The sequence below is a fragment of the Lemur catta genome, chromosome 7, assembly GCF_020740605.2.
Source record: "Lemur catta isolate mLemCat1 chromosome 7, mLemCat1.pri, whole genome shotgun sequence".
Classification (NCBI taxonomy): domain Eukaryota; kingdom Metazoa; phylum Chordata; class Mammalia; order Primates; family Lemuridae; genus Lemur; species Lemur catta.
This window is the reverse complement of record NC_059134.1, coordinates 91,805,776-91,830,967: the sequence shown is the minus strand read 5'-3', so window position 1 is coordinate 91,830,967 and position 25,192 is coordinate 91,805,776.

Here is a 25,192-nt window from a genome sequence, read left to right as displayed (position 1 = left end):
CAGAAGTCACAGTCTTTGGTAACCTCATCTCAGAAGTGACACCCCATCACGTTTGCAAATTCTACTCATTAGAAGTAAGCAACTAGGTCCAGCCCACACTCAGGGGTAGGGTTGCACAGGGGTGTGACTACCAGGAGGTGGGCATCACCGGGAGCTGTTGTAGGCACCACCGACCGCCGACCGTAGACTTGATCTCTTAGGTGCCTCCCAAAATCTCGGATCCTTTGAGAATAAATAAAAGATCTGGTTGGACTGACTTAGGACCCATGAAAAGATCTGGAAGGAAATGAGGGGAGCTGTATCTCCCGGGCTCTACCATCTTCTGTGAGCACGAGGCCTTGGCCCTTCTGCCACCTTGGCCCCCACCCCTGCCATCCTTCCTCTTCTTCCTGTGCCAGGTGAGACCACATTGTGCAAGTAGACGGGAACAGGGCAGGGGAGCAGGGAGGTGGCTGCTGCTGTCCTGTGTGTGCCAGAAAATAGGAAGTCTTTTTAAGGAATTATTTTGAAGTAGGATAGGAAAAAAAGAAAAGCCCAGGACAAATATCTAAGTGTCAAAAATGAGAAAGCAAAGAAAAGAAGAAAGAAGCCACCTGAAAATCTGATGGCTAAGATGCGCCAGTCAAGATGTCACAGAGAAAGGCAGGCTGCCAAGAGCCAAGAGCCAAGAGCCAATCCCTCAGTGGCTCAGCCACGCGTCGCCTGTGGCCTCTGCCTTCTGGTCCCAAACAGCACAGACGCATGGCAACCTGCAGAGAACTGGCTAAGGTGTGTGGGGCAGAGGGGGCCCCCCGTGGGGCTGGAGGCCTGGTGGGCTGCTGGCTCCTCTGACTGACTCTCAGCTCCTCTAGAAGCCATGTCTTCATGCCCATTTAAAAGAAATAGCAAGTCGAGATCTGACAATATTAAAGTAAACTTGCAGACTGTCAGTCACTGGCTGGGACCAGTGAAAATGTCCTGCAGGTGTCTTGCAGCCATCAAGAATGCATAGGGGTTTCAATGTCTTTTTGATTGGGAGAAAATGAGTACAAATTCATTGAAAGTTGGTATTTCTGTTTATTTGTATCCCCCGTAATTCAACAAAAGTTCTGAGGTGGCTGCTTCCTGGGAAGTCCTTGGCTCTAGCAAGGCTAGGTTTAGCAATCCCAGAGGAATGAGGGCTGAGAAATCCTGCAAAAGTCCCAGCTAAGGTTCTCATTGGCCTGGCTTGGGTCACATGGCCATTTCTGAACCAGTCACGTGGCTAGAAAATGTAACGTTCCGATTGAGCAATCCTGATCACATACCCAGTCTTGAAACCCAGACAAAGTCAGTTTTATCTGAACTTCATGGACTAATGGCTCCCAAAGAAAAATCTCAATCTTGTTACCAGAAAGAAAAAAAAAAAAGTGGAGAGGAGCAAAAATAATGCATGACAGAGAAAACAGGAAAACCCCCAGACTTCTTTGTTGGGTGCTGGCTATACAGCGTATAGTTGACGTGGCCCAGGTTGGCCTGCACTAAAGTTCTGAGTGGTGGTTAAAGATTCCCTGCCCTGCCCCTACTTCCTCCCCAAAAGGGAGACAATGTATGGAGAATGAGAGTGACAGTTAGCCTTGATCTGGGGCAAAGAGGAAGGAAGAATGAAAGTGACACATCATCTCACAGCAGCCCTGAGAATTAGGGACTGCTATTATTCCCATTTTACAGATGAGGAAACTGAGGTTAAAAGAGATGAACCACTTGCCCAAGATCACAAAGCCAGCAAGGGGCATAAAAGGGGTGTGTGTTTGTGTGTGTGTGTGTGTGTGTGTGTGTGTGTGTGTGTGTGTGTTTAGGGTGGCTAATCAGCAAGGAAAAACTTTTTTGGAGGCTGCACCTTGGGACTCTGCAGCTTCTGAAACCCAGAGCCCTTTGTGAACTGCCCCAAGAGCTACCCCAGGGAGGGGGAAAAATGCAGTTCAAGGGATGCTGGATGCAAGCCAGAGGACTGATCTGGGTTTCAAGAGACCCCAGTTCTCTCTACGGCATTCCTGCAGTAATGTGTACCTCCAGCGACCACCATCAGAACTGGCAGAACAGGGCAGCTGGGCCTCTGCCTCCTTCTAAGCAAGGAGCCCCTCGTCTACACTGCGGGGGATGGAGTGAGGCAGAGTCGAGGGGGATCCGGAACGCCTTGTGGCACATGGCTGTTGGGTACCCAGTGCCCCCAGCTGGCAGAACGCGGCAGATGGGCACTGGCCATGCAAGCAGACAGCCCTGGGTTCAGGTTCCAACTTACAGCATGACCTTGAACATCTTCTTTGGCGTCCCTATGCCTCACTTTCCTCATTTATTAAACGGGGATGATATTAATACTGGTGCCTATTTCAGGGAGTTCTTGAAGGAGTCAATGTGATTCTGAATGTAATGTGCTTCGTACACAATGAACATGTTTTCATATTTCCCCCTGAATTACCTGAGAATAAATGGAGCATCTTTCAGAAGGTCTAGAACCTTCCATGGTCCTTCACCAGGAAACCTACTTTGGGACAGCTTCCTCAGCAGGTCCCTTGATCAGAAGGCCTCCTGCCCTATGGGCCAGGTGATGTGGCATCAAACGTGGGTTCCCAGAGGTTTGCAGTCAGCCTCTTGTCATGGGCTGTGCCTCAGGGTCCCTGCTACAGTCAATATGCACCATGAAGGTGACAAGGAGAAGTGTCACGAGGGCCTGCCCAGCCCTGCTGGGGCTCTCTGCCTGTCCTGCCCCAGCTGCCCCAGGCACGGGGAGGGCAGCTGGCCTGGGATGCAGTTGGGCACACCCTGCGTCAGTGGCTGGCCCTGTGAAGATGCCGGGGCGAGGTGTCTCTCTGTTACTCCTAGTGACTTGGAGCTGGGGCCTTCATGCGGGGCTCTGCTCAGCCTAACGCCCAGCAGCTCCCAGGCAGGGCTGGATGAAAGGGTGTGGGAAGGGGTCCCCGAGGTGTTGTGTCAGACCCCGCCAGGCCCAGGCACCACAGAAAGACAGCGACTTCTCCTGCTCGTTCTGTGCCGCTGCTCCGGGCCAGCCTGCCTGCGTGTGGTAAACGCTTGAGCAACTTGGCAAGGAGGCCCCAGCCAGCGAGGTTCCCATGGTGGGATCTGACGCTGGAACAGAAGAACCCCTGCCGAGAAAGTGAGCTTCCCAGCAACAAGGCCAAGAGCAGGAGGCCGGGAGGGGCCGGGCCCACGCTGGGGCGTGCTGCCACCCTGGCTGGTCCTGGAGCCCCCGCAGCTGGGTGGGATTTCAAAGCTGGGACCCAGGAGGGTGTTGAGGGTGGGGGCCCTGTGCCTTCCATCACGATTGCCTCATTAGTGGTTTCGCATTGTTGCAAATCTCTTCACTGGCGGCCAGGATTGCAGCAACACGGGCTTTCATCCAGGGTGGGCATGGGGACTTTGTGGCCCGGAGCCCCAAAAGGAGAGCAATCAATATCTGCAAAGCTCCTCGCCCTTTCAATCTGCAGTTTCCTCTCACGCCCCTTGAAGGAGGTCTCCTGTGCCGCTGCCAGACGGCGTGGGCTCGTGTCCTGGAAGGCTCACGAGGAGACATTCCTTGCTGTCTCTGCCTGTCTGTCTCTGTTGGCCTCTGGCTGGCAGGCCGTGAGCTTGCTGTCACGTGCTGAGGGTCGCAGACCCCGCATGGCTGCTTCGAGGGTACCTGGAAACCGTGGTGCTAAATGTGGCCTTAAACCTGCCAGCCGCAGCCACGAGATTCCCCTGCTCCCTGTGGAAGTCACCGCGCTCGCTGGGCCTCCATTCCTCAGCCAGAAATGGGGGTCCCAGCCAAGCAGTGGCTTTTCAGGGTTTTTGAGCCATGGATGCCTTTGCCAGGTGGCAACTTACAGGGACTCTGGATCTTGGGTGGCCAGACCAATGCTCCTCGTCCCCGAAATGCCTTCTCTGCTTGGCCCCAGGCCACCACCCTGGCCCAGGTGTCCCCTGATCTTACCAGTTGCCCCTCACTGCCTGTTTCTTCTCCTCCTCTCTGTGCTGCACTCTGGTCTCTCTCATCCTCTCAAAGCAGTCCAGCCGATCTTCCAGAAATGACATCTGATCGTAAACCTCACCTGCCACTACGGACTGAGCTGTGTCTCCTCACAGATTCACAGGTGATGCCCTAACCCCCAATGTGATGGCATTCAGAGGTGGCACTGGAAGGTAACTGGGTTTAGGTGGGGTCTTGACACAAGGGCTCCCCATGATGGCCTTAGTGCCCTTATCAGAACAGACATCAGAGAAGTTGCCTCCTCTCCCCCTATCCCCAGCATATGGGGACACAGCAAGAGGGTACCCATCTGCACGCCAGGGAGAGAGCCCTCGCCAGGCACCAAATCTTCCAGCACCTTGATCTTGAACTTCCCAGCCTCTGGAACTTTGAGAAGTAAATGTACGCTGTTAAAGCCACCCAGTCTGTGGCATTTTGTTATGGCAGCACAAGCCAACTAAGACGTCTGCCAAAAACCTTCAGTGTCCACTGTCTAATTCTCCAGGCTCCCCCGCACCACTCTCCCCCTCACATTCTTGATTCCAGCTCTAGCAGATTTATACTCTTCAGCCACACACTGCAGCCACACATCCCAGGCCTGGTAGGTGCTTCTAAAATGGCTCTCAGCGATCCCCACCTCCTGGTGCTCATGCCCTCATGAAATCCCCTCCCCTTGAGTGTGGACTGGACCTAGCGATTCACTTCTAACAACTCACAACCAGCAAAAGTGATGGGATGTCACTCTCAAGGTTAGGTTACCGAAGACTGTGACTTCTGTCTTGCTCACACTCTCTTGCTGTCTCACCTGCTGGCTCCAATAAGGCAACCTGCCACGTTGTCAGCCACTCTGGGGACAGGTCTGCATGTCAAGGAACCAGCTGGACCAACAGCTTGAGAGGAACTGGGAGCCCCAGTCCAATAGCCTGGGAAGAACTGAATCCTGCAAAAGTCCAACCGAGTGAGCTGGGAAGCAGATCCACCCCCAGTTGAGCCTTAAGATTTAAGATGACTTTGGCCTTAGCTGACACCTTGATGGCAACCTTGTGGGAGACCCTGGGCCAGATGACCGAGCTGAGCCATGTTCAGATTCCTGACCCACAGAAACTATGAGAAAATAAATGTTGCTGTTTTAAGCCACTAACTTTGGAATAATTTGTTATGTAGCAATAGATGAGCTAACAGCCCCTAATGAGGGTTTCATAAATCGCTTTCCCCACAAGTCTATTCTACTTTTCAAAGCCACTTCCCATCTACTCTCAATGCCTCATTTCGCTCACTGACAAACAGGTTGACATCAGGAATGTAATTAGAAATGCAGCTCAGTTTCTCACTGTCCATTCTGACCAGTGGCCTTTGTTAACCCCTTTCCTGGTGCCCACGGGCTCAGCCTCCCCTCCTGACCTTTTGACCTCTCCTTGGTTTTAGTAATCCTCACTCTAGGACTCTTTCCTTCTTCTCCCTCCTTGGTGGACCAGCCATTTAGACCCCAGTTGCCCCACATCCAGCCTTCTCCCTCCGGAGGCCAAAACCTGGTTCCTTTTACTTCACACCCTCTACCCCCAACACCCCCTGCCCAGCGCCCGAGTCCCCAGCCCTGTCTGAGATCCAGACACTGCCCCCCCAAGAGGGCAAGTCCACCACTTTAATAGAGAGAAGAGAGTAGAGAGCATAGGCTGAGAACTGGGTGCAAATCCAGCTCCATCAATCCCTGGCTAGGGGACCCTGCCTCCTTGTATATCTCTCTTCTTCCTCTTCACACTGAGAGGCATATCCAGATCCTGGGGGATTGTGCCAAGGGACAGGTGCTAGCACCTAGCCTAGGATTGCCACACAGTGTGTCTGAACATGTTGTCTTGAATGAATGAATAAGAGAGCCTTGCTTTCTTCCTACATTTAGAGATGGGCTACCAAATGAATTTTATACTATGGTGTAAATGACTAATATGTTAGAGACATTAGACATATTATAGAGACTTTTCTTGTGTATATTATCCAGGCAAGATCTGGCCCTGCCTCCTCTAAGAAGCCTCATTTATCCACCCAGCCCATAGGGATTTCTCCTTTCTCTGAATTGTCTATAGTGCTCTTATAGATTAATTTATTCACAAACACACACCAAAAAACAATAACAAAAGGTAAAATGGAATAAGCCTCTTTTTCTCAATGGGACTAAAAATTCTTCAAAGTGAAGGACCATGTCTTCTGCTCTATAATAATGCTCAGTTAAAATCAGAAGACTTAGGTCGAGTACCAGCTTTGCCACACACTAGCTGCGTGACCCTCGGCAAGCTGCTTACCTTCTCTGTGCCTCTGTTTCCTCACTGATGGAGGGGAGAAGCATTATCAACTTCATAGGCTCTTCTTAGGAATCACTACCTAACTGCTTTGTAAACTGTCAATTGCCAAATAGATATTGACTTGCTAATTATATTAATAATCAATACACTATTCTGGTTGTATGATCATTTTAAATATTTACATAAGGAGCTTCCCACTATCTTAGAGCTGAGATTTCACCATGGGGCCTGTTCTGGCCTTCCGCTCACTCACACCACCCAAGGAGGGTGGCCCAGAAGGAGGAAAGAGTTGGGGAAACCAAGGCCCCTAGAGAGTACATTGGCCTTGACCGTGGGGCAGAGCTGGGAGTGGTACCCAGACATCCTGACTCTGCCCAGGCAGGGAGCTGGCAGGGAAAGGGCTCCTCTGATGTGGCTTGAGGTATTGTGCAGTCTGAGTTTTTGTTGTTTGGTGTTTTGTACTTTTGTTGCTGTTGTTGTTCTTTTTCTAATGCCAATAACAGAGGCGAGAGGAGGCTCCGGCAGTAGGAAGGCATTATTTACAGACTGTTTGGGAACTCTGAAAACCCCACTCCATGACTGGCAGGTCACTCTGACTTCATGGTGGAGACAGCGACAGAGTGAGGGACGCATTTTGGCTGGAAGCCTCCCACAGAATAGCCAGTCTTCCTGCCCACCCAGGAGCATCTGGCCTGGGAGCCAGCTGCCTCACATGCATATGGAAGGCACCTTTGCCAGTTTCTAGTCCAGCAGTTTCTAAAACGGGTTCTTCAGGATCCAATTCTGTTGGATATTAATATGCGTGGTATGGAGATAACATCCCAGAGTCAAATGTGTTTGAGAAAGATTCAGTCAAGTGTATTCTTGCTAAGTGCAGGACTTCTCAGAAGCTTAAATTTGCTCATGTAATATTGTGACTGCCCAAGAAAGGGTGATGGGATGTCACTGAACCACCTGTTATTTTAATTTTACTAATATTATTTGTGAACGTGAGGATTGTCAGTAGCATTACTGTTTTAGGTAGTGCAGGGTTACCAAGAATATGTCATTTCTTTATGTCTCTAAAATTACTCTGAAATCCTTTAGGAGCCTGCACCCAATGAGAGGAAGGAAAGAAGGGAGGGAAGGAGGGAATGAGAGAAAGAAGAAGGGAGGGATTCCAACCCAATCATTTCAACACGTAGCATTAACTCTTTCTCTTCACTGGCTCTTCCATCCCCACCCCCAGCATTCTCCACTCTTAGGATAGTGACTGGGTGTTTGGGGGAGGGGCTCATGCAACCTCATAGCTTGAAGGGAGCGGGCAGTGGACACAGAGCCAGGCCCTCTGGGGATGGGCTCGCTGGTGCCCACTGAGGTCCTGTCCTCCTGGGGGCTACTGCTGACCTTGGCAGCCAATGACCTTGTGGTCGGAGCATTGCTTAACATTCCCCTTAAATCAACTCACAGTTTATCAACATATTTATACTTATTTAGCTCTTTGGACTTTGTCCTAAGCAATAATATCTACCAAATTGCAGGTGTGGCGTGTGAGTTATCGTCTGCCAAGACCCATTTAAATAAATGCATCACGGTTTTCCTAAGTTCACCTGTGTGCCACCCAAAATCATCTGACAAATCACTAGTGATTCATCCCCCACACTCCAGTAGGCACTGGTCTGGAGCCGTCTTGGCATTCTAGAGACACCAGTCAAATAGAACTGGGCCTTCCGGTTCTTTCCATGAGGCCTGCCTCTGCATGGGAACATGCTCAAGAGAACTACTAATCTGACATCAGAAATCGGTGGTGGCCCGTCAACCTTGACTTTCTCCCGGGGACTCGGTGGAGGGGGATAACATTGCACAACACACAGCAAAGCGTATCTACAATCCAATTTCCCCGCCTCCCCCTCCCCCACTATCCCCCACCCCGGTCCTGGCCGGCATCAGATCTCTTCCCCAAGTCTGCCCCCATGACCCCCCAGCCAAATAGGCCTTATTTTCTAAAATTAAAGTTTTTAAAACCTCTCAACCACACAGCTGCCCCAGAAAGCTCCACGCTACCCCTGGGCAGGGTCTACCCCATTCTCCTTTTGCCCACCTCTGTCAGCTCTCACATGTTGGGGAGCCCAGAGAGAAGGTCCCCACTTGAAGGGTAAGAGAAGAAGGGAGGATGGCAAAACCCTTTGATTTTCAAATCCTTGTCATGCAGGCGAATGAGGCCCAGAGGAGGTACAGGAGTGGCCCCAAGGTCACCTGTGAATTGATGGCACCACTGGGCTAGAGCCTGGTGGCTGGACTCCAAGCCCAGGGCCCTTTCCTGCCCCCTCCGTTTTCCCTGGTGGGGACAGTGAGCCCAGGCCCAGGCCCTGCAGTGGGGGAGAGCTGGGCTTTCCTCTCCAGGAAATGAAATGACCTCCTTTCTTTCCCCCACCCCAATCTCCTCCTGAGCCCTGCTCTAAGCCCCCCACCATAAGAAACAGGATTTACAAGCCAGCTGCTGTAATCCCTTTAAAATGAGGTTTGGGGACCATAGGGACTCTCTGGGCGTTTCATTTTTTCAAAACAATATTCCTGGCTCAAAAGCTAAGATTTCACCATTCTCGGGGGAGTCGAGACAAAGGCTGGCCAGGGCGGCCCAGGACCCAGGGCTTCCCTTGGGGGTGAGAGGGACACCTCCTGAGTGTCTCCTGGGCTCTCTGGGCTGTCTTTGCAGGACTAGGTGTTCCAGGATGGTGTGCCCAGGTCCAGACACCTCCTTCCTGTGCCTGCCACCTCATCGGGTAGTATCTCCCCAACCCACTAAAAAAAAAGCTGCTCCTTCCACACTCAAAAAGGAAGCTTCAAATGCAAAGACCTCCAGGCAAGACTGCTCACTTGCTGAAATGAGTTCTAAGGTGTTAATAACTGATGGGTCATCCTTTCCTGAGAGTCAGTCTTCATGGGGGCAAGGGATGCGTGAGACCCCAGCATGACGAAAGTCTGCATAACCGAGTTGGGGGTGCGTGGGGGAGGGAGGGTGAAGCCACCTAAGGCCATCACTGCGAAGTGCTCCAGCTGCAGAACCACGAAGGCCTGAGCAACTGCAACTGGGCAGGGCTCTGGGGACCAGGCCTGTGCCTGCCAGGCCACCTCACGGGCTAGCTATTCTAAGGAGCCTGGTTAGGGTAACCAACGCATCATCGCTTTAGAGAAGGTGCTCACCGCAAGCCACGCCCACCTCCACGAGGGCCCCGCCCTCCTTTCCCAGCCTGTCTCTGCAGAGCTGCTTCTGCAGGTTTGGGGTGAGCCTCACCCCGAGGTCTGTGTTTCTGCCCAGCGCTCCCCATGCCGAGGGGGCGGGCGCTGACGGAAGCCTGGAGAGAAACCCCGAATAAACCCTGCCCTGCACTGAGCACCGCTGCAGCCCGGAGCTGGACTGAGTGTCATACTCAGCTGCACGACCCGCTCAGCTAGGAGCAGTTATGCCTTTTTTATAGATGGGAACACAGAGATGCAGAGAGGGTAAGTGACCTGTCCAAGGTCACGGAGCTAGGAAGCAGTGTTCAGTCTCGGGAGCCCATGTTCTCAGCTTTCAGGACATAAAGCAGGCCGGGCTCGCAAACGTTCTCTGTGAGGGGCCCGAGACAGCAGCGCAGCCGACTGCACCCCCTGAAGTTTGTCACAACTGCTCTTTTTTCAGCCTCTGGCTTGTGGTGTGGGCTGTGGCATCAGCCCTGGCTGACTGATAGAGGCTGGTAGCATCATTCTCCCCTTTCCACAGATGAGGAAATGGAGAATAAATAAAAACTTCTTGGAGATACCTCAAAGAGCTAAAAATAGAAATACCATTTGATCCAGCAATAGCAGTATTGGGCATCTACCCAAAAGAGCAAAAGACATTCTATAATAAAGACATCGGCACCCGAATGTTTATGGCAGCACAATTCACTATTGGAAGGATGTGGAAACAACCCAAGTGCCCGTCAGTTCATGAATAGATTATTAAAATTTGGTATATGTCTACAATGGAATATTACTCAATTATAAGAAACGATGGTGATCTAGCACCTCTTATATTTTCCTGGATAGAGCTTGAGCTGATTATCCGAAATGAGGTATCACAAGATCGGAAGAATAGGCTCCACAAGTACTTGCCATCAAATTGGCACTGACTGATCAACACTATGGTGCTCACACGGTGGTAATATTCTCCAGGGATTAGGGGGGTAGGGGGTAAACTCACAACTAATGGACGCGGTGAGTGTTGCAGAGGGGAAAGGGCAAGCCTCTAATCCTCACTTGGGTGAGGCAAAGACATAAAATGTAACCAAAATGTTTGTACTCTCATAGTATCCTGAAATAAAAATAAAAAGAAAATTAAAAAAAAGAATAAAGCTAGAGAATTACACTGCCAAAAAAAAAAAAACTTCCCCAAGGTCCCATGGCTGATGTGTAAACAGAGGTAGGATTCAAACCCACACAGTCTGATTCCAGGGTTCTTGAGAGTCTCTGTTTTAATTTGAGTGAATAAGTCTCTTTTACTTATTCTTGGAGTGTTATGAGTCTAGCAGCCATTCAGGCCTTAGTGTGAATTCATCCCACCCCCTCCCTTTCCTCCTAGCTACTTAGCTGAAATGAATACACGAGGAAGGGGGCTTTTGGGAAGCTGGCAGTCCTCTGCGGAGTGCCACAAGGAAGAGAATCCAAAGGCAGCGTTAGAGCTCAGGGCATGGGGGATTAGGCTTGGTGGCAATCATCACCTGAGGATGATTATGAGATAGACCAGATCCGGGAAGGATCGGGAGGCAGGATAAAGAACTGAGGTGTTTGCTAAGATCAACTCCTAAATAAACAACTTGCACTAAATCCCTCATCTCTGGGTCTGCTCCTGGGAGAACCTCTGCTACAACAGAGTCCTCTGCCCTCTCTGGAAAGAATACATTTTCTCTCCTGGAAGCCTGGCAGGACCTCATCTCCAGGCTAATTCAACAGAATTCCAGGGAAGGGGGCCACAAACACAGCGTCTGGCAGCTCCAGGGAGATCTACTGCTGCCCATGCCCTCGACCAAGGCCAGAGACCCACGGGCTGGGGACAGCTTCTTCTTGAGCCTGGGCTGTTCCTCAAGTTGGGTTATCCCCCAAGCACTCATGCTGGTGACCAGAGCACGGCTGGCATCCAGCAGGACCCAGCTGCCGGGGCCAGAGGCCTTGCTTCCTAAGACTTTCCTTTGCGTGTCGAGCTGTGCCTTCGCAGGACAGTAAACAAGACCACATCTGGGCGAGCGCCTCTCTTGACCCGCCACGTCCTGCCAGACGGTAGGGCCTACAGTTCCCCCCCCGGAGGGAGAAAGGAAAGTTCCAAGGTCCTCTTGCTCTTCTCTCCCCTGGAGGGGAATCTCCAACCATCCCCAGAGAACCCCTCCAGCTCAGCAAACTGCCCCCCTGCTGGACTCAACCTTAGCAGAGGCGGCTCCCGGGGACATCTCCTCCCTGCGGTGGCTGGATTTCCCAGCCCTGCCGGGGACGGCTGGTAGGTTTCCCGTAACTCGGTATCTCAGCCCATGTCCCTTTTTAACGTCATAAATTGAAAATGTTCTTTTATAAAAGGGGGGGGGCAGGGGAGGAATAAGAGGAGGAAAAACCGAGCAACTATAAACAAAACATAAAAGATGTTTAAAGGACGGCATAATGAGGCTGCAAGGAAAGAGCCTGGCATTGATTTTCCCTGACATTTCACCTATTAAATTATGAGCTTCATCAGGAAGAACCCAGAGTTTTTTTCTTCTTCTTCTTCAGGCAATTAAGATTCTTTCAGGAAGAACAAAGCTGCTATTGTCTGGGCTCTATGTGGGCCCAAGTTCCTTGACAGGCAACTAGTGGTACTAGAAGCCTGGACGCCCTTGGAGATACAAGATGCCTCCTGGTCTGGGAGGCCTGGTGGTGAGGTCCAGGCCAGGACCTAACCCTGTGAGCCTTTACTTACCAGTCTGATGGATGCCTGTCCCTGTCCCTGAAGTCGGGCTCGGGCCCTGGAATGGTGGGGGAATCCCTGGGATGGGCTCGCCATGGGAACATGGAAAGATCTAGAGTGACCCAACTGCTTTTGGGGAAGTCTAGGTTGGTCAACCAAAGTAATGTAATTCACAAATCCTGGTACTAACCCTGCCAGGTAGGCAGTAGGATCCTCATTTAACAGATGAGGAAACTGAGGTACTAAGGGCTTAAGTTACTTTCTTGAGGCCACTCATTGTATTTAAGTGGCAAAGTCAAGATTCTTAGGTTCTGGCAATTTCCAAAACCCATCTTCTTTCATTACCTTCTGTCCGCGTGGTCCCAGACAGCAGGGAGCAGGGCAGTGGGAGGGACCAGCCCTCTGGCGTCCATCCCAGGAAGCAGCCACAGCCTCCCTGTCCTAACAGTTGCCCCCACTGGTAGGGCCTGAACCCACCTCCTTACACACCCAAGGCCCCCTTCTCTCCCTCCCTCATTTCTCTTATAAATCTAATTCTCAGGTCATTCATTCCCAGAGAGGTGTCAGCAGTAATTAACTGCTTCAAGTTGAACCCCTTCCAGGGGTATTTATACCTTGAAAAGTATGCAAGTCTGACACTGAAGGCACAGAGCCGAGATAGGGCATTTCAGGCACACGGTAGAGTCGAGAATGGATAACTTCAGCACCTTTTTGACAGCTAAAAAAAAAAAAAAAAACCCACACCATAGATGCCCCATGTGGGTCAGTCTAGGAGTGTGAGCCAAGGATGGTTAAGGATCCCAGAGGGAGCAGCAAATTACATCTCCTGAACTTTGTGGTCCATGTGCCTCTTGGCATTACTTAGACACGTGACTGACCAGTGGGGCGGGACTATGCCCAGGCTCAAGCCCTCAGAGAAATCTGCTCGCCCCGTCCCTAATAGACAGCCTCAGTACAGTGGTGGGGACAGCCAGTGGGCCAGGGCTGTTCAAACGTGTCACCCACCCAAAGACGGTGACCTCCTACAATCCAGGAACAGGAGTTTGCCACCTCTCCATTACGAGGACCTCACTTGGAGCAGTAACATACAAAGAGGTAAGAGCTGCTGAGTGTTGGGTGCCTGCCACATGTCCTCCTCAGAGGCAGGCGTTCTACTTGCTTGATATCATTGATAGGACCATTGCTCTTCGTTCTTAACTCATATCTGAGAAGACAGTCACAAAGAGGTAAAAGAACGGGCCCCAGGTCACATGGGCAGAGCTAGGATTCTTCTAGTCCTGCAGGCCTCCAGAGCCCACGCTGTCACCCCCAGACCATACGGCCCTGTCTCTCCAGGGGCAGTGAGAACTCAGATCTGTGCTGCTCCAGATGCCACGTGGGCTTAGCCGCATCTGCCACTTGACCCAAGGAACTAGTCGGGAGGACGTGGGTCCCCCATCATGGGCACCTGCTGTTTCAACAGCCCGGTTACTTCTTCCCTCGTGGTGACAGCTTAAGCCAGTTTGAATTCGGTTTCTGCCACTTGCAACCAAGAGAACTGTGGAGATACCTCTTCCCTGTCAGCCAAACAAGGGGTCTGGACTCTGGTGTTGCCTGAGTTCTTTCCTCCCCCCACCCAGTTCCCCCCAGAAGAGTCTCTAATGATTGACAGCCCACTGCCTCCAATCCTCAGCTCCCTTCCAGCTCAGACCTCGGACTGCAGAGCTCCAGCACGAGTCCCAGGCTCCCAGACTTCTTCTAGACTCCTTCCCATGCACCTCCGGCCATGGCGATGACTGGGCAAGGGAAGCAGGGCAGCGGCTGTGTGGGCTTCCGAAACCTGGACCTTACAAAATCTAAGCCAGAGGCAAGATGCTTCTCTGACTGCTTTAGGGGAAATTTTCTTTTAAATAGAATCATGGAATCTTCGTCGTCAAAATGCCAACATATCATCTATTTTTTACCTTGCCAACTGTGAATTTTGTGAAAAGATGGGCTTTTTTGTTCATTGTTTTAGTTCAGCCTCTCCTTTTGCCCGGCATGGAAATACTTTGAAAGCCAAACATAGAGGTAGATTGGGGCATGGGGGCTGAAGGCGAGGAAGAGGGACACTCCAGGAAGAAAGGGGGAGCAGTCCCCTGGGCCTGCCTGATGCAGGTGCACCAAGTCATCGGTGGCCTGGCTGCGCGGAAACGCTTCTGTCTCCCCGTCCTCAGCTCCTGTCACAGCAGACGCAGTGGTGGCCTGCCCAGCAGCCACTACCAGCTCCAGGCTGTTTCTCTTGCTGTCTCGGACAGGCTTGGACTCAGTTCTGGCCAACAAGATTGAAGAGAAAACTTCTGGGACTCCCAGGAAGGATTTCTTTGCTGATTTACAAAAAGAGCAACAAACAGGGAAGAGACATCCTCTTATTCACTGGCCGGTGTCATGTCTGCCTGTGGTGCCTGGAAATGCTACAGCCACTTTGACCATCATGCGGGGACTCATCTGGAGGAGAAGCCGGCAATGCGAGGATGCACAACTTACTCTACTCCAAGCAGTACTCTACCCCAGGGCCTTTGCACATGCAGTTCCCTCTGCTCTCACCTGGCTCATTCCTCCCTTCATAAAGGTCTCTGCTCAAGTGTCAGCTCCTCAGAAGGATTTCTCTCCCCTCTGCCCCTCACTCTCCCTTGGCTTTGTTTTTCTTAGCTCCTAACTGACATTATGTTTTTGTATATATATATATATATATATATATATATATATATATATATATATATATATATATATAAAATAGACATAAACTGTGTATGATATATACACACTGTGCATATATATGATATATAATAAGTATATATGTGTATGTATATATTGTACAGCTTCAGTATCCCTTATCTGAAATGTTTAGGACTAGGAGTGTTTGAGATTTTGGATTTTTTCAGGTTTTGGAATATTTGTGTATACACAATGAGATATCTTGGGAATGGGACCCAACTCTAAAGACAAAATTCATTTGTGTTTCATATACACCTTATGCACATAGCCTGAGGATAATTTTATTTTTCCTTTGGAGGCACCGAATAAACTGTGTGTTGCGCACCTGTGTTTGGACTGCGATCCATCGTGCAAGGTCAGGTGTGGAATTTTCCATTTGTGGCATCATGTTGATGTTCAAAAAGTTTTGGATTGTGAAGCATTTCAGATTTTCAGGTTAGGGATGCTGAACCTACCTACAGTCTATATATGCTATATATATATATTGTATATACTATATATATCTCCAAAGTGCATGAACACATGTGTTTATTATCAGTCTTTCACACAAGAATGCAAGTGCACGAAGCCAAGGACTTTGTTTTTTTACCACTGCAACCCCAGGGCTCAGGAATGTGCCTGGCACATAGCAGGTGCCCAGTAATATCTGATGGATGGAAGGCAGGAAGGAAGGAGACCTGTGATCTTGATGACACTGTGGAGCCTCTAAGTTAAGTAGCCCCTGGGACTTCTTGTTGCTGGTGATAATACATATTCCTTATTAAATGAGTTTAAGCCGGTTGATGTCGGGTTTTAAGTCTCTGGTAGCTGAAAGCTCCCTATTTCATATACCTGTGCGGTTCCTGCTGTCCCAGAAGCCTTTCCCCAACCAGGCTCCCTGCCGGCGCCCCCCACATCCAAGCTCAGAGCGCTGCCCGAGGGGAATGAGAAGCACGGGGTTTGCTAGGGGCAAATCTAGGGGTCAAATCCCTGAGCTCTGCCACTCAGAAGCTGATGAGAATCCTTGGCAAGTTCCTTGGCAAGTTTCTCTGAGCTTCAGTCCCCTCAGTAGTAAGACTGGAACGGCAGTGACAGGGCCCACCTTGTGGAGGTATTATAAGCATTGAGTAAGACAATAGGAGGGTTTCAGAGTCACGTGGATTTGGGTAAAAGACCCAGCTTGGCCACTTTCCAACACAACAGTGTGGTTTTGAGCAGGAGACTTCTAACTGTACCCTTGGCTCCTCCTCTGTCATATGGAGACCACGGCGGTGCTGACTTAAATGAATTAAAGGAGGTGATATGTGTGGATTTCTCAGCACTGTGCTTACCAAGATACTCGGTGTGTGTGGGTACACCCATAAACATTCTTTCTCGGGGACGTGGGGGCCACAGGACCCAGCTGCTGCTGTCAAGAGGCCACAGGGGATGGGGCCAAAGAGGTGGGTGGGGATCGGCTTTGCTAGGGCAGAGGAAGGTGTCCGGGTGTGCCCAGAGGCGTTAATTTCTGGCCCTCCCCAGGTGGGGTCAGCCTCCACCACCCCTAGAAGCAGTTTGCACCAGGTGAGCATCTCACCTAAGTGGGGGGCCCGTGAGCCCCTTGGCACTGACCTTGCGAATTTCAGTCCCAGGTCATTGCCCTCCACGGCCCACAGGAAGTAGCAGAAGCCACTGGCTCATCCCTCTGCCCGGCTGGCTTTAAACTGGAGACATTAGGCTCGCTAATCGCCTGTAATCACCTTGTTTGAATTAGCATGGCAAGTGCTTCCGACTAAACGGTCTGTTATTCCAAATAACCCTCAGTGGTTTTAATTATGTCCCCTGGAATGCGTGGCCTCCCGGCCCTCTGCTTTATTAGGGAGAGGTCCCGTTAACTGCGGCATGGGGCGTGATTCCTGACCTGCCCTCCGCAAACCCCGTAATAAGGAGAAGCAGGAGAAGGTCTTTGCCCGTCCACACTCTCCCTTAGCTCTATTTTTAAACCCAACACAGGATGGAGGGGTGACCCCCACCCCCTGCTCCTCTCCCGCCTCCACTCTTGGGTTCCATCTGCTTCCAGCAACCAACAGAGTGGTGGCCCAGAGGCCAGCAGAAGCCTTGAGTCCCTTTCTGTTTGGCTTTGGAATATGCCATCCCATTCTTTCCATCCAGACTCAATTTCCTCATTCTGTTTGGCCTATGCCAAGGCTGGACGGTTATTATTACACTGTTAACATCACCCCAGCCTGCAGTTGAAGAAACAGGCCCAGAGAACCAGTAACTAGCTCAAGGGCAGGTGGTGGAGCAGCTTCTCAAACCCGAATGTGCCTGCAAAGCCTGGGGATCTTGGCCAAGTGCAGAGTGTGCCTGGGTGGGTCTGGGGTAGAGCCCGGGAGTCTCCATTTCTAACCAGGGCCGAGGACGGACCACACTTCTAGTACCAGGCTGCTGTCGTCTTGGCTAACGGGAGGGGGCTACCGTGGGCAAGCCCTCTCCTCGCCAGGTGCCACGTCAGGCACTTTCCAGTCCTTACTCCCGTTTCCTGCCTGGTCAACACCACCAGGGGTGGGGGAGTATTTACCCCCACTCCCCCACCTGAGAGGTACAGCCAGTGACAGGGAGGTCAGGAGCGCCTGGCTCACCCAACAGCCCCTGCAGCTGGGAGTGTGGGCGTGGTTGGGGTGGGGACCGGGAAGGAAGGACTAACGCCCATTTCCTGAAAGAGGCAGGCTGCTGAGGGCAGAGCTGAGCTCAGAATTCAGAACTCCTTGCTTTTGTGGCCTCCTGACCTAGGCTCTGTGCCCTGTCCACAGTGTCTGAGTTGCTTGGCAGGGGCCCCTGTTCCACCCAGGGCTCGGCCCTGCAGAACAGAGTCGGGGGGGAAGAAAACATTCATTTATTCAACAGGTATGTCTCGGAAACTGGGAGCGGTAGTGCATGCCTGCAGTCCCAGCTACTCGGACTGCTTGAGTCTAGGAGTGCACCATGATTGCGCCTGTTAATAGTCACTGCACTCCAGCCTGGGCAACATGGCGAGACCCCATCTCTAAAAAAATAAAAAAACATATGTGTTGAGCTCAGGTCCTGGCACAAAGGAGGCCTTCAATAAATGCTTCCTATGTGCAGGATCTGTGCAAGAGGCTGGAAATGCAAGCGTGAGCAGAGCAGACACTGTGCCTGCCCCTGTGGGGTGTACAGTCCAGAGCAAGTTGAGCAGAGTACCAGGGCTTGAACTGAGGGCTTATTAGGTGCAGGCCCCGTGCCCTTGCCCTACAGATCTTATCCCATTGAATCCTCATAACCACCAAGTGAAGTGGATATCAGTGTCCTCATAATGGATGCAACTGAGGGCCAGAGAGGGTGGGTCATTTGCTCAAGATCACACAGCCGCTGGTTAAATGGCAGAGCCAGAGTTTGAAGCTGGGCCTCTGAATCCACAGCCCATTCCCTCAGTGCGGCCATCAGAACCCCGCTGGGGAAGGAAGATTCCAAAGTCTTCTGGGTAGAGCTGCTACAAAGGAATGGTTTTATTTAATGGCATGGGAGGGGGATACATTTTCCTTATCCCACCCTGACGACACCACGGTGAACCTTGAACTGCTAAATTGAGCGAGATGGGGCAGGGCAAAAGGTGAAGGGGGCCTGCCCACAGCCCACGGGGCTGGGGAAATGAGCTAATTAGGATCTTGCAGCCGTGCCGGCCCACAGCTGGGCAGCCCAGCTGGCTCTGGGTGGACGGGGTCCTCCCTGGCCCTGAGTTCAGAGGGTCAGCCTGCCTTGGGAGCAGGATGGTTCTGTGCCTGCCTGTCCCCCACCCCCAAGCCCTGCCTGTCCCCCACCCCCATGAGACAGGAAAAGGAGCCAGACTCATGCACCTGTGTGACAGACAGCTAATGGATATCCATGTCTTTAGCTTGGAGATGGTGGCTTTCAGTCAGTGTCTGGCAGGGAGGCTTGTGCCCTTGGCCTTGTGCCCACAAATTAACTGGGCTGGACAGTGAGCTCCAGGACACAGGAATGAATCTGTCCAGTTCACCACTGGCTCCCTCCCCAGTACTCAGCATCCAGCACCCAGCACCCAGCACCTAGCACCCAGCACAAGGCCTGGCATCACAGTGAGTGCTCAATAAATATTTTTTGAATGCATTAAGAAAGAAATTGGCTGTGTCTATCACAAGGGTGTGTCCAGCCTTTTCTGGCCAGTGTAGGAGTGATTTGGGTTTGATTTGGTTTTGTTTTAACAGGGTTCACTCAAGCAGCACTTGCTGGTCACTATGTCTGGACTGGGCACTGGGAACTCAAAGCTTCAGGAAGCCCCTGGGGAGCTGCAGTCCCATGGGCAAGACTCATAGTTATGTCTAGATATGTACGTCTGTGATACAGCCTGTGCTCATAATTATTTTTAAATATCTAGGCCTACAATAGAGAGTCAAAGAAGGGCTTCTGAGGAGGCGATGTTGGAGCACATCTCTAAGGAGGAGTGAGGTTGGTCGGGTGGAGAAGAGGGGGTGGCCCCTGAATGTGCAGTCGTCAGCAGCAGCACAGACATGGGGATTTTGCGTGTTATGGTCAGGACAGAATGTCCCTGCATGGCTCAAACGTCTGTAAAATGGGCATAAAGTCCCCGTGCAATGGCCTCTGCTGCTAGTCCCTGACACAGGGCTCTCAGGGAAGCAAGGGGAGCTCTAATTCGACCCAAGAGAGATGGGAGATGGAAGCTAATGTTGTTGAGTATCTATGTAGGCCCTGGATAAATAGTGAGAGTGAGAGCAGACACAGCCCTGGCTCTCTGGAAGTTTCCCGTGGGGAAGAGTGATGTCAACCGCTCACACAACACACAGTAGATGCAAACAGGGTGGGAGCTGTGAAGAGAAGACACCTGCTGTATGGCAAGGGAGTTGACCCCGTCAGTGGGGTAGGTGTGGAGTAGGAGAGCCTTCCGGAATAGCTGTTGTCTAAGCTTTTCACATATATTCCCGTGCCTAGTGCTCAGCACAGCGCCCGGCCTAGCAAAGCTCAATGAATGGTGCCATGTACAGTGTCGCTAGGAACTCACTTCATCTAGACCATCACCCTGCAAGGAAGGTTCCGTGATGATCCCCATTCTACAGGTGAGGAAACTGAGGACCAGAGGTGTGAAGTCACTTGCCCAGTGTCCCAGTGCAGGCGTGGGATGGAGCTGGGGTTTGAACCCGGGCGAGTCTGCCCGGCTCTCCTCCACAGCACGCCGCCTTCTGTTCCCCCACACTTAATCTGGGAGAAGGGAGGTGGGAGGAGATGGTCCCTCAGTCTCCCCCATGGAGAACCGGATCAATTTATCAACAGATCCTTCAAAAGAAAGCACCTGGCACAGGCCACGCCCAACAAATCCACGTGTCACAACTCTCAGGAACAGAGAGGCTTTAAAAAAGAAAGTAACTCAATAAGGAATTACTCCTGTCATCTCTTGGAAACGCTTTTTATTTTTCTAAAGGAATCACCATTAAAGGGACAGATAAGAACACAGGTTAAAGTAAAAAAAAAATGTTTTAATCATAATTTTAATAATCACTGCTCTTGTTTACAAACCTTGTGCTGAGTCTGTGTGATAAAGACCTGGGAACACAGCTATGGAAAGGACTCTGGTCCTCAGGAAAGTCACATTCCCAGCTAGGGAGACAAACAGGAATGTCTGGATGTCTGGAAGGTTAAACAACCACACAAAGAAGGGCCCATCTAGTAAAACCGCGTTACCCCATTAATTCTACTGGGAGTGGCCCAGGCGGATGATGCTAAGGCTGGAGCCATCATGGAAGGATGGCAGGTAGAGGAAGGTTTCCCATGGACGAGAGGACATTGCTAGGTCTTGAAGAATGGGGGGACTTGGTTAGACAGGGATGCGGGCTGGGTCGGGAGAGCCATCCTGTTGTTTTCTGTCATCCTGGAAATAGATCCCTTTGGAGTGGAGCAGCCTGCATCAGCTCTCCTAAGAACAAGACAGATTTTTATTAAGGAGGAAAAATCCCATTTGGGGTGAGTGGCCAGACTGGCAGCGCCTTCCCCAGTGAAAGCTGACACCGCTCGTCCATTCAGAAAGTGGCACGTCCAGACACGGGAGAAAGTGGCCCCACAAGCAGGAAGGACGAGCGGCCCCTTGACTGTCCATGGGAAGATTTTTCCCTTTTCCTGATGTTCTCCAGGAGTCTGGTCCCATGGAGAAGAAATGCCAAAACTGGCCAAAAAAATTGAAAGTGGGAGTTTTTCCACTTAGAACAGTTGGAAAAACCTAGAACTTGGGGAGTGGTGCGGCTCCTCGCGGGCCTTGATCGTGCCTTGTCCTGTAGGAGTTACCCAGACTGTGGCTCTGGTGATGGCTGGTGGCCTCTGCACTCTGAGGCACCCCCGTGTCCAGGTCGCCAGGGGTGTCGCGCTGCCCCTCTTCAAGGTCACGAGTTCAAGCTCTTGTCTCGACTCCCTGCATCGGGTAAGAAGCGAGACAGGTTGAAAGAGCCCTGTCTGGCGGGCTCCCCCGCCACACTGAGTCCCACTGCAGACGTGGGACGTGGGACAGGGCGCGGGGAGCTGGCCATCTGCCCTGCCTGTCCCATCCCTCTAGCAATCAGGCCCGGCGAGGCAGTGCAGGCCGACAGGGCTGCATTTAAGTCAAACCCTCGCGTATCAGTTTTGATTTCAACTGGAATCGCCTCCGTCGGTTGGATTTCAAAAGACAGCGTTACTAATGAGAAACACACAAGTTCTTGAAATGAAGTTAACTTCTTAAAAAGAAGAGGGGGGGCTTCTCTTTGGCTCTGTTGATATAGATTAGAACCACATTGTCTAAGGGGGGAAGAAAAAAGGCCGTTCTGCTTCTGAACAGAAATACAGGAGTCCTTGTACTTTGGAAGATGCAGGGAGGCCAGTGTCCTGCCTGTCATATCTCTCCAGACTTGGAGGGGTTTTGTATTTGTTTTTGTTTTTTCAGGGCACTGGGAATTTGCCACTTCAATTTAAAACAGCAAGAAGGGGGAGGAGGACATAGGGTATCTGAAGTGGGCAAACATGAATACCGATGCGCAGTTGGGATTTTCTCAGAGAACTCCTTTGTTTCCAAGAGAAGCAGGAGGTATGGACTCAAGGACAGGCTTGGGTTGATAGTCTGCCCCATGCCCTTCCACTGCCGGGCTCTGTGCATCTGGGCAAGTCACCTCCCCCTACGTGACTCTGTTTCCTCCATTTCTGGAGGAAACCATGAAACCCCTCCCTCACAGGGCTGCCAGGAGGACTCAAGGTTACCTGTGAGGGTTACCTGTGAGGTTACCTCCAGGGCCTGGCGTCCCTATCCCAGGCCCCCCAGCCAGCTCACAGCCTTCAGCCTCTTCAGCGACTTCCCAGTGTGGTGGGGTCCCTAGAAACACTGACGTAGGCAGGAGACGGGGGGCTCCATCTTCACCCTGGAGCGGCTTCCAGGGGATGAAAGATGCATCTGTCTACAAAGCCAACCGTAGCTTCGCTCCTGAGGAAAACCAAGCTTCCCAAGGGAACAAAGCGGGTTCCATGTGTCCCAATACACAGGGGCCCCTTTCTTTTGGAAGGACGGAAGCCAGTCGTGATGAGATCTGGCTCGGATGGGGCATAGGGTTCCCAGCGTGATCAGGGCCTGGTCCTGGTTCCACGTGGCTTTTGTCTATTCCTTTAGCTTCCCTGGGGCCTTAGATCTGAAAAAGAGGACCTTTGACTCTCACAAAATCGTCCTGGGGACAACCAATTGGTGTTCTTCACCCCTCTGCTCTGCCCCTCCCCGTGCCAGGTCTCGGGCCTTAGAGGTTCTCTCCAAGGGAGTGGAGGAAAGCCGTCGTAAATCACACAGGGTTTCTTCCCCTAAGATCGGAAACCTGCCCTCAGCCCTGATTCTGTCTCAGCCAGGTAGCTTCAGGCCTTAACCTTTCAGAACCTCAGTTTCCCCAGCTGTGGAGAGGGGACGCCTGCCTCTCAGGGGTGTTTCTCTAATTGGGAGGGGCCCTGACTCGGATGCCTGTCGGAGGCTGTGCAGTCTTTGCAAGTCTAGAAATCGTCTAGTGGCAAAGGTAGGAGATGAGCGAGGAGTTGCCCGAGAAACCCATCCTAGCACTCCCGCCTTGGCGGGTTCTGCCATTTCAGAGGCCGGGCCCACCGCCTGCTGTCGCCGGGTCATGCTGGCATCCTCCAGCAGGGGCCCAAATGTAGTCTGGAGACCGGCGGGGAGGAGGGAGTGGAATCTTTGTAAACTGAGGACAGGGCAGCCCCAGCCCCTCAGGATTTTCTGGCCCCAGATCCTCACAGCTGCCCCACTCCAGGTGTGGCTTTGGAGTCGGGGGTCTTTGGGGGTCAGTATCCCCTACGAGGACCAAGTCAGCTGGGCCTGCACCAGGCTCCTCCCTGCAGCTGAACCGCGCCTGGCCCCTCGGCATCTGGGGGACTCGTTTTCAGCCAAAGCCAGACCCTGACCCAACAAGCCCCAAACCCTTTCAGTCACCTTGAACGAGGAATGTTTTTTTCATTAACATCCTACTCCTCTGCTCCCCTCCTCAGCCCCCCAAAGAGGCCCCCAAGCTTGAGCTTCCTCTCCCCGTCTCTGCAACCTCATAATATCCCCAGGCAGCTGGAAGGGGGAAGGCGGTGATCTCAGCTGACAGCCATGCGCTGAGCCCCGCCGCCCACCCCGACCCCTCAGCTAACAAGCTGTTCTCCTTCCCGTCGCCCACGGTGGAGACAGCTCCACGCCCAGAAGACTTCTCCCCTGCAAGGTCTCCCGGGAGCCTCCGCCCCAGAGACAAGCTCTGACACAGGAAAGGCAACCGCCCTTTTATTTGCCAGATGTCTTCTCGGACACTGTCTCGTTTAATCGTCCTTGTCCCCATTTGACAGATGAGGAAACTGAGGTGTCTTCTTCTGACGACTCTCCCCGGGTGGAGACGTTTCTCAGTGGAGGTGGGTGGGGCTGGCTGCGGGCTCTCTGGCCACCCCCCTGGCCACCCCGAGGGGTCCGGGGCCCTTTGCTGGCCGCATGTGCTCCTCGCCCGCCGGCTGCTCCCGGCTGTGCTGACCCAGCACTCCGCCCGCCTCTGCTCCCCTCCTCTGTCGTCCCCGTTCCTTCCTTCAAAAGTGCTGACCGTGGCTGATAATAGGAACTTTACTCTGGAGGAAACTGACGGGCCCATGGCCTAAGGAGTCATGAGGGGAACACATTTGACTTTAAAAAAAGAAAAACCGGGAGATACTTTGGCTTTAGAGTCATTTATAAGACATCTTTGTTCAAATTCCAGCTCTGCCACCTACGGGCTGTGTGGCCCTCAGCAAGTCACTTCTCAGAACGTGGCTTCCTTTTCTGTTCAGTGGGAATATTAGGAAATGTACCTACATCCAAGTACTTGGGGGAGAATTAAGTGAGAATCGTTCAGTGCTCAGGAAATGCTGACTGCAACGATGAAGGAGAAGAGAAAAGATGGAAAGGAGGAGGAGGAAGAATTTGTTAAGGCTCTTGATACCTGTTGCAAATTGCAGTCAACTACGCTAAGTCGGTTCAAATTGCCTCCCGCCAACGTCAGGGATGAGAGAGAGGTAGCAAAGCGAGATGGTTTACAGTGGCGCCGTCCAAGAAAGTAGCCACTAGCCACACATGGCTATTTACATGAAAATTAAATAAAACTTAAAATTCAGTTTCTCGGTTGTATCCGCCATGCCTTAAGCACTTAGCAGCCACACGTGGCTAGGGGCGCCGAGATCGGACAGCACAGCTAAGTCCTGAAGTCCTGAGCAAGAGTGTAAGTCCCCAAGACAGGCTGCCTGGATTCAGGTCTTGGCTTTCCCACTTTGTAGCCATGTGACTCTAGGCAAGTTACTTCATTTCCATGTGCCTCAGTTTCTCCACCCGCAACACAGGGATGATAATAGTACACACCTCCTAGAGTTGATTTGTAAAGCCCTTAGCACTTGGCACATCATAAGGGCTGTTAACTAAATGATAACCATTTAGAAATTATGAAATTCTACATCCCTATGTACAAATGTCAGGAAAGGTTGCTCCTCCCCGAACACACAAACACCTCAATATTTACCAGATTCCATACCAAGTGAGTCATCATGTATAACAGCATCTTTAATTCTAATGCTTATACATAATTTGAGTGACAAATTTGCTCAAAGGAAGAGGAAAATGTGTCAGAAGCCAGAGAGCTGAAAGATACAGCAACTGAACACTGGATTTTACCCAGAGCTTCCTGGCAGCCAAGATAAAAAGGAAAACATGGCAGATGGTTTCATTCTTAC